Source organism: Ceratotherium simum, chromosome 16 (assembly GCF_057802395.1).
Source record: "Ceratotherium simum simum isolate JZ-2026a chromosome 16, ASM5780239v1, whole genome shotgun sequence".
NCBI classification, from domain to species: domain Eukaryota; kingdom Metazoa; phylum Chordata; class Mammalia; order Perissodactyla; family Rhinocerotidae; genus Ceratotherium; species Ceratotherium simum.
Genome location: NC_141915.1, coordinates 58,131,612 through 58,145,876, shown reverse-complemented (window position 1 = coordinate 58,145,876; position 14,265 = coordinate 58,131,612). Strand labels below are relative to the sequence as shown.

At 38.2% G+C, this 14,265-nt stretch overlaps 1 protein-coding gene across 5 annotated transcripts in view; it reads right to left on the bottom strand.

The window, feature by feature from the left end:
* The window catches only part of TNRC6C (trinucleotide repeat containing adaptor 6C), a 148,440-nt gene that overhangs the window by 119,284 nt on the left and 14,891 nt on the right, over positions 1–14,265 (bottom strand). The gene's annotated exons all lie outside the window — the stretch shown is intronic.

Sequence of the window (14,265 nt, the reverse complement as noted above, 5' to 3'; positions counted from 1 at the left end):
GATCTCACTGGGTGCCCCATCTTAGCCCTAAGGGCAGCAGTTACTCCTTATACTCGCTATTCCTACATTCTTTAAAGCTTTCTTTACTTCCGACTAGCCAAGCCCTCGTCACTTCAATCCCGTTACAGTTAGCAATTCTTTATATTAAACTTCCCCTGTTCACATTACTGTATGGTTTCTCTCTCCTTGCTGATAGAAGAACCCTTAAATTAGAGCCTATTTCAATCCTGTCAATAAACTGGAGACTTTTTAATACTGTCACACCAACAGATAAATAAAATTCACAGATCTGCCTAAATGACAAATAAATGACATCAAAGTATAAAACTACAAGTTAAATTTAATTAATAACACACAGACCTGAAATATCAAACCTGAAAGGTGAGGAAAAGGACTCTATTTGCCTGAATTTGGTTAATATCACTTGCCCAGTATTTTTATTTTATTTTTATTTTCATTTTAGTGAGGAAGATCAGCCCTGAGCTAACATCCACGCTAATCCTCCTCTTTTTGCTGAGGACGACCGGCTCTGAGCTAACATCTATTGCCAATCCTCCTCCTTTTACTCCCCCAAAGCCCCAGTAGATAGTTGTGTGTCATAGTTGCACCTCCTTCTAGTTGCTGTATGTGGGACGCGGCCTCAGCATGGCCGGAGAGGCCGTGCGTCGGTGTGCGCCCGGGATCCGAACCTGGGCCGTCAGTAGCGGAGGGCGCGCACTTAACTGCTAAACCACGGGGCCGGCCCCGCCCAGTATTTTTTTTTAACTCCATAATATTTCTATGCTCTAAAACTTGTGGTACTTTTGGGAAAATTCAGAAAAGGCTCTCCACGATTATGAAAAAACAAAAGGACAGAGTCCCTGCATCGTATACTGCAGGCCAGTCCCTGCAGCAATGAAACGGACGCCTGGCAAGGGTATCAACGAGAGATCAGACTGCAGGTGACCTCCAGGGTAAATTTCTATTAAAAAATTCTGCAATTCTGTGAACAAAAAGGACTGTTAACTGTATATTCAGTTTCAGGAGCCATTAAAACTAACTTGTGCTTAAAGTTGGATTCTAATTTGGGATAGCAGGCGAGTACACAAGACGTGGGCAGAAATAGCCTTATGACAATCTGCGCAAGGGAAAAGTCAAATATAAAAAGAGATGATACCACCATCCACCCAGTCCCCTGATTCGGAAACATCTGTGAAGTGCAGGGTTTCTATGTGAGGACAGCAGGAAAGGTTTCAAGGGTATGTGCTAGAGTCATAAGCTGATAAAGGTCTCAAATGCTCGCCTGAACAGCTTCTATAAAGAAACCTAACGTAGAAAGAAACTATGTGACCAATTATATTTGTGCACAAAAACCCCACAGGTACTAAAAAGATTGTTCATTTCACATTAAAAATGTGAAACAAAAAAAGTGAATTTCAGAAACGATGAGGAAGAAAACCTACTTGAAAAAATATCAATTATAGAAAAAATTTTAATTTTCTATTGTTTTTAAACACACAACAGGTTCATATGGTCCCCCCTAAAAAAGAAAAGTCTACACAGAGATCCTAGGTGAACTACCTAATTAAGAAAAAAAGTGTTCTATAATTTGTTGTACTGTTCTTATATAATCAGGTTTAATTTTTAGTCATTCATTCAATAAACACAAAGCAGTGAACAGTTTACTGGACTAGTTTGAGACCCTGACCTGCTTAGTCCCACACTTTGCACGCTAACAAGTATTTACTAGTCACAGACTGTTGTTTCTGCACCTTAAACTACTGCCTGGGAATTACTGTCTTAAATCAACAACTCTAATACTCCAAGTATGTAAACTTGTATGAACTGTGTATCTAATACTATGTTCATATATCAATTTAAAAAAGCAAATGTTTCCTATTACTCTCACAAAGTCAACTTACTGCTAGTTACCACCATTCTGGCTTTCTGATTTCTTACCAAAAAAAAAAAAAAAGTCTGGAGTTTATCTCCTTAAAGGACTTTAATGGAACCACATCTAGTAATAGATTAATACAGGTACTCAGAGCTAACCTATAATTTGCCCTGTAGAGAAAGCAATTAGCAATTTACCAAATTATGCTACTATTTATGATTCAATTCCTCTCTCTGTCCTTTATGGCTCCTCGTTACCATGAGAACACACATCAGTCCTATAAAGGAAGGAAAAGTTTTCCTAGCACTCAGGTCCGAAAATAAGTTTTCAGGGGATACCTCATACAGGTGACATAGAGTCAAGCACTGGACAGCTTCTTTCATGGCCTGGAGCATGTGCAGGGGTAGGCCTTATTTAACCATCTCTTGCAACCTCCTCATAGCCAAAAGCATGACGGGAAAACTCGGAATTCTCAAAAACTCAGCAATTCTCTGGGGAGCGAAGGCAACATGGTTCAAGTATGAAGGTTCTGATGGTTTTGCTTAACCCAAACATAAAACTTAGAAAATCAAACAATTCTCCATAGATACCAAGTCCAAGTGAAAAAATACTAGGGCAACAGATAGTTTGAGGCTGCAGGCTTAGGAAAAACTAATGATAGCAGTAGCTGTCATTTACTAAGCACTGGGCTAGGAAGGCCTTTTACATAGATGATCTCATTCACTCCACAAAACAATCGAGTTGAAATGAGTATCACCTGCATCTTAAAGGGGAGGCACTTGAAGCTCAGAGGATCTCAGTGAGTAGCCCAATGTGACACAGATAGTAAGTGGCAGAGCTGTCAATCAAGCTGAGGTCTGAGTGGATCTCAAGCACATGCTGCATCCACCAGACCACACTGCATCCCAAAAGAAAACATATTCTTTACTATAGTCCAAGAGGGAGAGCCATGTGCTTCAGATTTAAGATGAACTGATGGTAAGGCTGACCTCATTTTTTGGAAATTGAAAAGCCCAATCAAGACAATCTCTTAGATGATACAGGTGAAGCTGCTATAACAAAGAAACTCCAAAATAACAATGTCCTCGAGATGTTTCTCCCCCAAGTCTAGAGACTGGCCAGGTATCTTTGTTCCAGGAGGTCATCTAGGGACCCAAGTTCTTTTCATTCACTAGACAAGGGAAAAGAGGAACTGGAGAGCACATCACTTCATTTTTGGTTCATGCCCTGAAAGTTCACATATTATTTTGGCTCACATCCAATTAACCAGAACTTATTCATATACTCATTATCTAGACACAAGAAGGCTGGGAAAAATGTCTCTAGATGTGCCCATCTAAGATTTCTTCCAAAAGACAAAACACATTCAAGGGGGATAATTAACAGTCTCTGGAACCCATAGATGGCCTGCCCGCCTCTACTTGGAGAAAAAAAACAGATTTTTCCAAAATAAAACAGATATACATACACAGACACAAATTTGAGTTCCTGTGTTACTAGAACAAATGATACATAAATCAAGTCCCCAATACTCAACTCTATAGAATAGGACCAAAATGATTTTAGGCAGAAACTTCTTCAAGGGATCAAGAGGTCACCAATTACCTGCTATAGCTACAGAAAAATCTTAGTAATGCTTCTACAGAATGATTGAGCATCACAAGGTTCCCAGTAAATCTTCTAGGATGAATTTGTTATAAAACACCAAATTTTCTCTAGCCTAAGATGCCTTCAAATACAAGATGCACCATTATTTCATGCACCACTAAGAGAAATGCTGCCAATTACACCATGATATGCCACTGTCTATAAGATGCATGCCAATTTCAGAGATGTTAAAAGTGGGAAAAATGTGTTTCTTAGAACAAATGAAATACAGTATGCCCCTGAAATAATAAATCAAACTGATTTATGAAATTACTGAATAAAAACCCATTAAATTTTAGAAAAAAAATTATTATAGTTGCTATTAGGCCATTCTTTATGACAATAATATATATCGAGGCCATAAATAAATATATCGAGGCCATACCTACACTTCATGAATTAAAACAATCCAAGTCATTTCTATGGGAAAGACAGACAGTTACCTTCATAACACATTAATTACAATTTGCTAAGAAGTACGGGGTGCTATGAGAGCACACAAGGGGGGAGACGGTTCTGGCCTAGTCAGCAGAGCACGGAAGGTTCCCTGTGGAAGAGAGCTAAGTCCTGAAGGATAACTAGCTGAAACGGCAGGGGCAACAACATGAAGGAAAGCTCTACGGTGGGAAGGAATAGAGCATGTTTGAGAAACAGCAAGATGACTAGTGGGCCTAAAGCATGGGAGTAATGAACGGCCAGAATAAGTTTGGTAGACTTAGGTTAAAGTTTTCGGTCTTTATCCTCAGAGCAATGAGAAGCTACTGACGAATTTTAAGTAAGAGAATAACAATTATATCTATGTTTTTATGAGATCATTCTCGCTGCTATGTGGAGAATGGATTATAAGAGGATAAGAGTGGACAACTAGTAGAAACCAATGAGTGGGCTATTACAGTCAGTCTAAGAGCATTTTAGACTTGGGGTTAGACCTGGTGGTTTAGATTTGAGGAGCAGTAGAGGATTTGGGGATAGAAATCAGGGTTTGAAAATTACTTAGGAGATAAAATGAACAGGACTTGGTGATTAATGGGATACGGCTATAAGGGAGAGGGAAGCATCAAGAACCACCCCTAGGTTTCTCGCCAGTGTGACTCAGTGTAGAGTGTCATTGTTCAAGACAAGCACTGGAGAAGGACATGCTGAGTTTGAGAGGCTTGAGCATTAAACTGGGAAGGGAGCTGGCAGCTGGATATATAATTCTAGATTCAGAGGAAAGACCGGGTTGGAGAAAAATCTTGAGCGATGTCAATGTAGAGATATAAATCAAAGCCCTGGCCATAGCTGAGATCAGGCAGGGAAGGCATTAAACAGAAAAGAAGGCCAGGACAGAGACTTGAGGAACATCAGCATTTAAAGCTTAGGCTCAGAGGGATGACATGGCCATTCAACTAGCCATCCATTATTTAGGTATCAATTATTTATTAATAACTGACCACAATGTGCCAGACTCTGTTTTAGGCATAAGGATATCCAGTGAACAAGATACACAAGATCCCTATTACTAAGGAGCTTACAGTTTAATGGGTAAGCAAATAAAAAAAAACAAGTAAATAAATAAAGTAATTTTAATTTGTGATAAGTGCTGTGAAGAAAATAAGACTGGCATTGCCACCCAAAATTCCATGAATGGCACTGACATCAGTGATGAGATTTCCAAAATGATGAGTAACTACTGAGAAAGTTCCAGACAAAGTACAATCTTCCCTCAACTTACATGAGAGTTGCTTTCCGGGGAAATTCAGTATACAACAGCAAAAAAAAAAAAACCTGTGTAGTATACATGTAAAATAGGTTCTGTGCTGAAATAAACAAGTTTTTCACCTACCTAAATATCCAGAGGGATATCCAAAAATCATGAAGGATGCAATATCAGTCTTTATTACATGGGACTGGTCCAGGCACTGCAGAGCATCTAGGATCCCTGGCTCCTACCCACTAAATGCCATCGTGCCTGACCCCAATCATGTGACAGTCCTATACACATCTCCATATATCCAGATGCCTCCTAAGGGGGTTGGGACCTTCCCTGTTGAGAACCACTGCTGCTTTAAGGCAACAAAGTACACACTGTGCTAAATGACACAAATTCCGAGAAATGGAGATGTGATAAGGTCCCCATACTAACGAATTCCAGCTGCAGACATTTCCACGAGGTGGCAGTTCACTCTTCCATTTGAGGGTGTACTGTGTGTCAGATAATGTTCTGGTCCTTGCCCTCATGGAGCTTACATTTTAGAAAACTGTAGGAAACACAACTAACTTGAAATGAAGATGATCCAGAATGTGGCTCTTAGATTTTAAATCTATACACCCTTGCATCTCTCAGGTAAAAGTACAAAAAGTTTCTTCGAAAATTAATGTTATTTTCCCCATTAACTGTTATTCATTTGCAGGCACATATACCATAAAAGAGATTTAAACATTCGGCACCCAACGAATGATGTGCAAGACTGAAAAAGCAACTGTGTAGTTTCAAATCCCACTGAAGAAGTTTTTACAGCCTGCAATACAGACAGTAGCACCTAGCAGAAAAGATGCTAATCATAACTGATCCCTTTCGGACTCTAAACACGCTCAGACAAAGAGAAAAGCAAAGGGGAGCCGTGAGTTTTTCACCAGGGATCCCTGAAGTACAGGAGCCACCTCCTGTGAGAATGGATTCAGATGGGCAGATGCAGAGAAGAAATTCTGATGTTGGGGAGAAGATGCAAAGAGGATAAAGAGCTGGTAAATATTGCTGGTTAGCATAGTACTGCCGGTATACAGCTGACTACCATCTTAATTTACAATCTCAATAATGCTTAGTTCAGCTTCGAGAGTTTTCTAAACTTAAAAAAAGAGATACGGTTGAACTAATTCTTTATACAAAATTTTATATTCTGCTTTTTTTCATTTATAACAAAGTATTCTCACACTAAATAAGCTTCACAAATATAATTTTTAATGACATTTTCCTTGTGTAGATAGATCATAATTTTCTTAACAATTTCCCTGTTGTTTATTTAGATGTTTCCATTTTATACTATTTTCATCACTACTCCCCTTTTGTGTAGTTTGTTCTGTATTTGTGATTATGGTCTTGAGAGATTTCCAGAAGCAGACTTACTCAAACAAAAAGATATAATTAAGAGTTTTGATACTTTTTACCAAACTGTTATCCAAAAGCATTTTAATAAATCTGTATTTTTTTTTGAGAAAGATCGGCCCTGTGCTAACATCTGTTGCCAATCTTCCTCTTTTTTTTTCCTCCCCAAAGCCTGAGTACATAGTTGTGTATCATAGTTGTAGAGTCGTAGCTCTTCTATATGGGACGCCACCTCAGCATGGCCTGATGAGCAGTGAGTAGGTCCATGCCCAGGATCCGAACTGGTGAACCCCAGGCCGCCAAAGAGGAGAGCACGAACTTAACGGCTGCGCCACTGGGCTGGCCCCTAATAATCTGTATTTTTATCAGCTGAGTACAAGAGTGCTTATTTCAAAGTACCCTCAAAAGCACTAAGTATTACAATTTTTAATCTTTCCTAATCAGATAGAAAAAGTATCTCATTGGCCTTAATTTATAATTATTTGATTATTATGAACATACTTTCCCATATTTGTTAACCGGCATGAATTTTGTTTTCCGTGAATTGCCTGTTTATATCTGCTGGCCTATCCCTTGGGTTCTTAGTGGGTTTTTTCTTTATCAATTTATAAGAGTTTATATATGTTAAATGGACTAACCTTTTATCATGTTGTGTAAACATTTCTCACATTTTTGGTTTGCCTTATAATTAGTCTTCACTGCAGAAGTTTTAAATTCCCATAAAATCTGACAAAAAACTTTCACGAGATTTTGCTGTTAGTGCAGAAACACTCCTCAAATTTGCTATTTTTATTTTCTAGATGTTTTATACAGATGATACTTTATTTAAAATTTATTTAGGTGTATAGTAGACACGAGGATTAACCTTGTTTTCTCTTTAAATCAAGTAGCTAACAGAATGCCTGGGCATCATTCAGTGTCCCAGGACTAAATGATCCTTCCTTTCTCTACTCATTTGTGGCACTGACTCTTCATATATCAAAGTCACATGTAACAGATGGGCCTGCAGACCATTCTGCTCCATCAATAATTGTGTGCTTCTGCCAGGAAGGCACTATATTAATTATTCCAGTTTCATAAAATTTTGGTTATCTGCTACCACTGGTTTCTCCTCATTACTCTTTAAAAAAAAAAAAATTATGTAACTACACTTTTATCCTCCCAGATGAAATTTACAATCATTTTGTTCCCAAAGAAAAATATGTATTTTTAAAAACTTAGAATAGCTTTAAACATATAAATTAACTGAACCGAAAGCTCTGTGGGATTTAATTTTCCTATTTGAGAAAATCTCTCAATTTATTTCTTTCCTCTTCCAGTGAAATTGTAATGTTCTTCATATGTATTTCCTATATACATCAAGCTCATTTCTAGATATTTATGCCATTTTGTTATGTATAGGATCAAATATTTCATGTATTGCCTATAATGGTTACTGATGTAGGTGTCCAGTCAGCTTACTGATTTATCTACACTGCATCAAATAACTGTTCAGCTGATCATCTTGGGTTTTCTGGGTATACAATCTGTAAACAACAACCATCTTTTTACCTCCTTATTTCTTATTTCTATTTCATATTGTGGCGGACAAAATTCTAAGAACTGTCCCCTGCTCAAGTGTCCTGGCCCCTGCTGTACACAAGCATTCTCTCAGTTACTCCATCAAGCACTGATCCAGGTACTGTTGTGAAGGAATTTTGCAGGTGTAATTAAAGCCCCAAATCAGTTGACCTTTAGAGAGAGAGTGAGACTATCCAGGTGGGTCTGATCTAATCACAGGAACCCTTTAAATCCAGGTTTAGAGGTCTGAGACAGAGGAAGCCAGAAGTTCAAAGTATGAGAAGGATTCAACACACAGTTGATGGTTTGAAGATGGAGGGTACATGGAAACAAACAGGTGGCCTCTTGGAGTTGAGAGCAACCCCCACTGACAACCAGCAAGAAAACAAGGACCTCAGTTCTACAAGTGCAAGAAACTGAATTCTGCCAACAACAAGAATGAGCCTGGAAGCAGATTTTTCCCCAGAGTCTCAACAGGAGAACTCAGCTTGGCTGACACCTGGAGTTCAGTCTTGTGACACCCTGAGCAAAGACCCCAGTCAGACCATGCCAGACTTCTGGCCTGCAAAACTGTAAATGAACATTGGTTGCTCTTTTAAACCGCTAAGTTTATGGTAATTTGTTACACAGCAATAGAAAACGAACACACCTGTCTCATTTAACTGGCAGGGACTTAGAGCACTGATGTTAGAGAAGATTAAATAATAACGTTGTCAGCAAGTCCTAGCAGTCAGTGGACAGCTGGAGTCAGAAACCACACCAGTAATTTGAACAGGGTAGATGTAATAGAAAGATCTGTTAACCAGTAAAAGGTGGCTAGTAAAAGGTGGATAATTTTTAAGAGAGGTAAGAAAGGTCCTTAAGGGGTCCAGAAGGAGCAAATGCAGAAATCAGAAACTTGACTCGAGGCTGAGGGTGTGTAAATAAGGAAGGGGCTAAGAATTTAGCAGAGGATCCCTCCACATGGACTGGAAGAGGGTGTGGCTGCCATAGGACACACTGGTCAGTAGCAAAAAGACCTAACAGAGGGCCTAGGTCAGAGATGGTCTAAAGGAGGGCCCTACTGGGTGGTAGAGAATCTTCCCCAATGATATAGCGGGACCAAACCTGCTCCATAAGTGCCACTGAGATGAGAACTACCAGGACTTCCAGATGCTAATCTACTGATTGCTGCACCAAAAAATAGCACACCGGAACCAGGAAGGGAAGCCCCTTATGCCCCCCTCTTCCTCCTTACATTGTCTCTCCAGTGCCCTCTATTGACAAAGACTAACATGAAGCCAGCTAGCCAAAAGGAAATGCTCACAGCGGCCAGCTGCAGCATCACCAGGCCAGGCATAGACAGACTTGGATTTACATAGACTGGGAGACGAGACAATTTAATAATTGGCACAGTCCATTTCTCCGGCTACCTGGCATCCATATACACCCTTTACACACATTTGAACTTACCTAAAGCACCAAAACAACTGCTTCCACCTAACAGCATGCAGCTCTCCTCCTATAAATGAAGATGCTCTCACCTTCCCCCTCAAAGGAGGAGCCACAGTCTTCACAGCCATTGTATCCATCACTAGCTATATTAATTACTCCTTAAATTCAGTACAGTCTCACTAAATATTCTCTTCTCTAAAGACTAAATTTTCAAATTAACTCCCAACAATCTGTATATAAAATAAGGGAAAGAAGAAAAAGAAAAAAAGTTAAACATACAGATTTAACAAGCAAAGAAAAAATATGCTAAGTTACTACAATTCTCATTTCTGTACCTGGTCATGAGGTCATGGATGGTGTCCCCGACTTTTTTTTCCACTATCCATCCCATATTTCCTTTGTCTTCAATCAGAACCCCAGCTAGTCAGGGTTCTCAACATGATAGGAGGACCCAAACTTTCTTTCCTGAAGGATCTGACTCAACAGACCCACCCTTTTTAGGGGTAATGTGGTTTTTCATTACTCTTTAATTGTGCATAGAAGTACTAAGAGATACTAAAAAGAATCCTAAGTTACAGACTAGTCTTCTTTGCCCCCACTGTGTAGCATCACCCCCATTTCCCCTTAGTAATTAGGATTAATCACTCCAGTTAGTAAAGTAACTCCTTTGGTTCAGTGGCATAAAGAGCCCGAAATGGGTGGCAGTCTCATATTCCAATTCAATGGAACTATTCTGTGTCCTCTGGTAGAAGCACTCCCCACTTGGAAAGTAAGAACTCCAAACCTCAGCAGAGCTCAAAGTTGCTAGGATGGAAAGCAAAAATTCTTTGAGTGGGTTATTAAGTATAATAACAGTGAGAGACTGCTTTTAGGGTTTCACCATTAAGTATGATATGGAAAGTTGATCTGAGAATTTATACCACCTTAAACAAATATCCTGCTCTACCTAATTTGTGTCTAAAAGAAGAAACAGTGATAATGAATTTATCTTTTTCTCCTTTTGATTCTGTTGATTTTTGCTTTTTGTATTTTGAAGCTATGTTGTTATGTGCATACAAATTTCCTGGTGGATTGATTCATTTTTCATTATGAAATTTCCTTCTTCATTTTTAGGGATGTGTCTTGCCTTAAAGTCTATTTTGTCTGATATTACTTAAATTGACCATCTTACTACTCATTTTGTATCTGTCCCACCTATCCTATGTTCCTTTTTTCTTTTTCTTTTCTTGTCTTGTCTTCCTTCCCATCAGTAAGTATTTTTTGTTATTCCATTTCCTCTCTCCTTTCCTATTAACTTGGTAGCTATAAATTCTCTTTCTATCCTTTTAGTGGTCACCCTAGAACAGCTTTTCTCAAGTCAAGTTCCATGAGAGAATTATGTCCATCTGAGTGACTATTTTTTCCATTCTGCCAAGGATGATACATAGCTAATGCCATTCCAGATTCAAAGAAGTTAACTCATTATGTACAAAGGATGCTTTAGCACAGGAGTTGGCAAACTTTTTCTATCAAGGGCCCGACAGTAAATATTTTGAGCTTTGTGGGCCATACGGTCTCTGTTGCACCTACTCAACTCTGGTGTAGCATGAAAGCAGCTATAGACAATATGTGAACTAATGGGCATGGCTGTATTCCAATAAAACATTATTTACTAAAACAGGTGGTAGGCTGTATTTGGCCCATGGGCTGAAGTTTGTTGAGCTTTGTCTTTGGGAATTAGGATGGGATTCTCTCACTAAACATGGCTGAGAGGGGCTGCCTTAGATATTACATCATATATGCAGACTCTTTAGCCTTTTTTAATATAAATTACAAGGACTTTAGGATACATGAACTATATTTACCTACCCTCTTCCTGCTTTTTGTGCTGTTGTCATTTATTATTTTTACTGTTTTATATAGTTAGTATTATTTCAGATGTATTCACCCTTTACCCTTTCCACTGCTCTTCATTCTTTCCTGCATCTCTGTGATTCCATCTGGGATAATTTTCTATCTACCTGAAGAACCTATTCTCCCACCTTCTCATTTTGGCCAGTTCAAATAAACCTTTCTCCATCTCCAAGCACCGGTGTCTCAGTGATTGGTTGTTTAGTGTGCATCTGCTGGTGATGAATTTTCACAAGATTTTGTCTGTCTGAAAATGTCTATATTCTACCTTCATTTGTCCCTGATATAAATTTCTAGTTGGGCAGTTATTTTCTTGCAACACTTTGAAGATATCGTTTCATTGTCTTCTGATTTCCATTTCTTCTGCAAAGTCAACTGTCAGTTGTTGCTTTGACAGTAACGTGTCTTTTTCCTCCTCTGGCTAATTTTAAGACTTTCTTTGGTTTTTGGCAATTTTTCCTTTTCCTTTTTTTTTTCTTCTTTTTTTGGTTTTTATTCTGCTTAGGTCCATAGTGATTCTTAAATCCGTGGCTTGATAGCTTTCATCAGTTTTGAAAGATTCTTAGTCATTATCTCTTTAAATATTGCTTCTGATCTAGTCTTTTTCTTCTCCTTCTGAGAGTCCAATCATAAGTATTTTAGACTTTTAATAGTGTCCCATTTGTCTCTTCTGTGTTTTTCTTTTCTTCATCCTTTGTCTCTGTGCTTCAGTGTGGATATTTTCTTCTGATCTATCTTCTAGTTCACTAATGCTCTTTTCAGCTACGACTAATCTATGAAACCCTTTTGTTATTGTACCTTTCAATTCCACAATTTCCATTCTATGTTTTTTCATAGTTTTTTGCTGAAATTCTCCATTTGTCATTTACTTTTCTGAGCATATTAATCAATGCTGTCTTTAAGTCCAAGTGTGATAACCCTAATATCTGGATCTTTTGTGGGTGTCCTTACAGCCTGTCTTTTCTCTTGATTTTCAGTCTTTTTATATATTTTTGTTTGAATGTTTCTGACTGAATGTTAGTCACTGCATGTGAAGAACTGTGGAGCTATTTTGAGGCTCTGGATAATGTTACCTTCCTCTAGAGAGGATTTCTTTGCCTTCTGACAGGCACTTAATAGCAGAGGTGAATCTCTTAATCTATTTCAGACAATTCAAAACTAAGTTTTTGTTTTTGTGAGGGCTAGATTTCAGGATCATCCTTAATGTTCACCATTACTCCTAGGTAAAACTTTTTTGTGGGGGGTTTGGGGGGTTCCAACCAAAAGCCTGGGAAGTTTGCCAGGGTCCTTCCTCCTCTACCATCCCTGAACTCCAGTTTTGTGGCCCAGCCTCATACGGCTGCTTAACACCCTACTCAGCGTCTCAGCCTCAGTCTTCTGTTCAGCATTTGAACCGGCAAATGCCTCTGAGGGATCATGTGACACCAAATGTTTATTCTGCCTCTTTGGACCTCGCTTCTCTCCGGGATCTTGGCCCCTCAAAGTCCTCATTGCTCCAGTAGCTTCCAATGCCTTCAAATAGTTGCCTTTTATGTTCTACCACGCTTTTTTAGTTTTTGGCAGCAGGGTTGGTCTGACACAGCTAGCCTGCCTAGCCAGAAGCAGAAGTCCCAAAGGATACTGAATTTTACTCAATGACTTTCCAGGTAGCAATCGAGATAATGCTATGAATTTTCTTACTTGATCTACTACTAGAGTGGAATATTAGTAAGGTTCTTTGCATTCTCAAGATAAACCTTACTTGGTCTTATTATTCTACTCATTTAACATGCTGCTGCATTTGTTTCAAATTCTCTTTAGAAAGAGGTTTTAAAGAAATAATACTAATACTAATGAATTATACTTTCTGATAAATTATTTAAGGTTCTCAGGTTATATTTATCTGATAGAACTCTCAAGTTAGCTTTGTTGCTATCATTTTCATGCTTTGGGTATCATAATTATGTTGCTTCACAAAGTAAACTGGATAGCTTTCCTTCTTTAAGTTCTAAGGCAATTTACATAGTAAATAGAAAAAAGCATGAAAAAATTTAATTGATTAACATCTATAAAGGAGAAACTTTGGGGGGATAAATTCTTTTATAATTAAAATTTCCTTGTTCTATTTAGGTTTTCTGGATTCTCAAAGGGTTCTGTGACTACTTAAAAAGTTAAGATCCTGTTCTAGCACAAAGCTAGGACTCAATAAATGTTGGTTTCCTTTTGACCTAAAAGGTGTCTTTTTGTTTTGCACCATGTCATAAATATCTAGATTTCTGAGTCAGGGAGTTGCTTTTCATTACTCAAAGCTTTAAAATGACTGGAGAGTAGGGATCTAGGAAAGATATTCGTGGATCTGAAAAGGGGATATTATCGCTCACTCCACTTCCCTCATCCCTAGGAATTTCATCAAACTTTGACAAGTTGGTACCAGCAGAAGTCAGTAATCTAACACACATGAAGATATAATTATTCAATCAACCAAACAATATTTACAGAGTGCCTACAATGTATAAGTTAATAAGCTAAGTTTTATAAAAGATGAAAAGAATTAATGAATCCTGCCTTCAAGGAGTTTATAATCTAATAGGAGAAAGAAATACATATATACACATAATCGTTATGAAAGGAAGTATAAGTATCATAACATAAACACCAACTGGAAACACTTGTAGTATAATAATTTACAGAATTTGTATGCCAAGTAGCAACATGTTAAGCATTCTATTTTTTCTCTTTTTAGCCTACCTCTAAAACAAAGGGAAAAATCCAAGTTTTATATATAAAGTGACTAAGT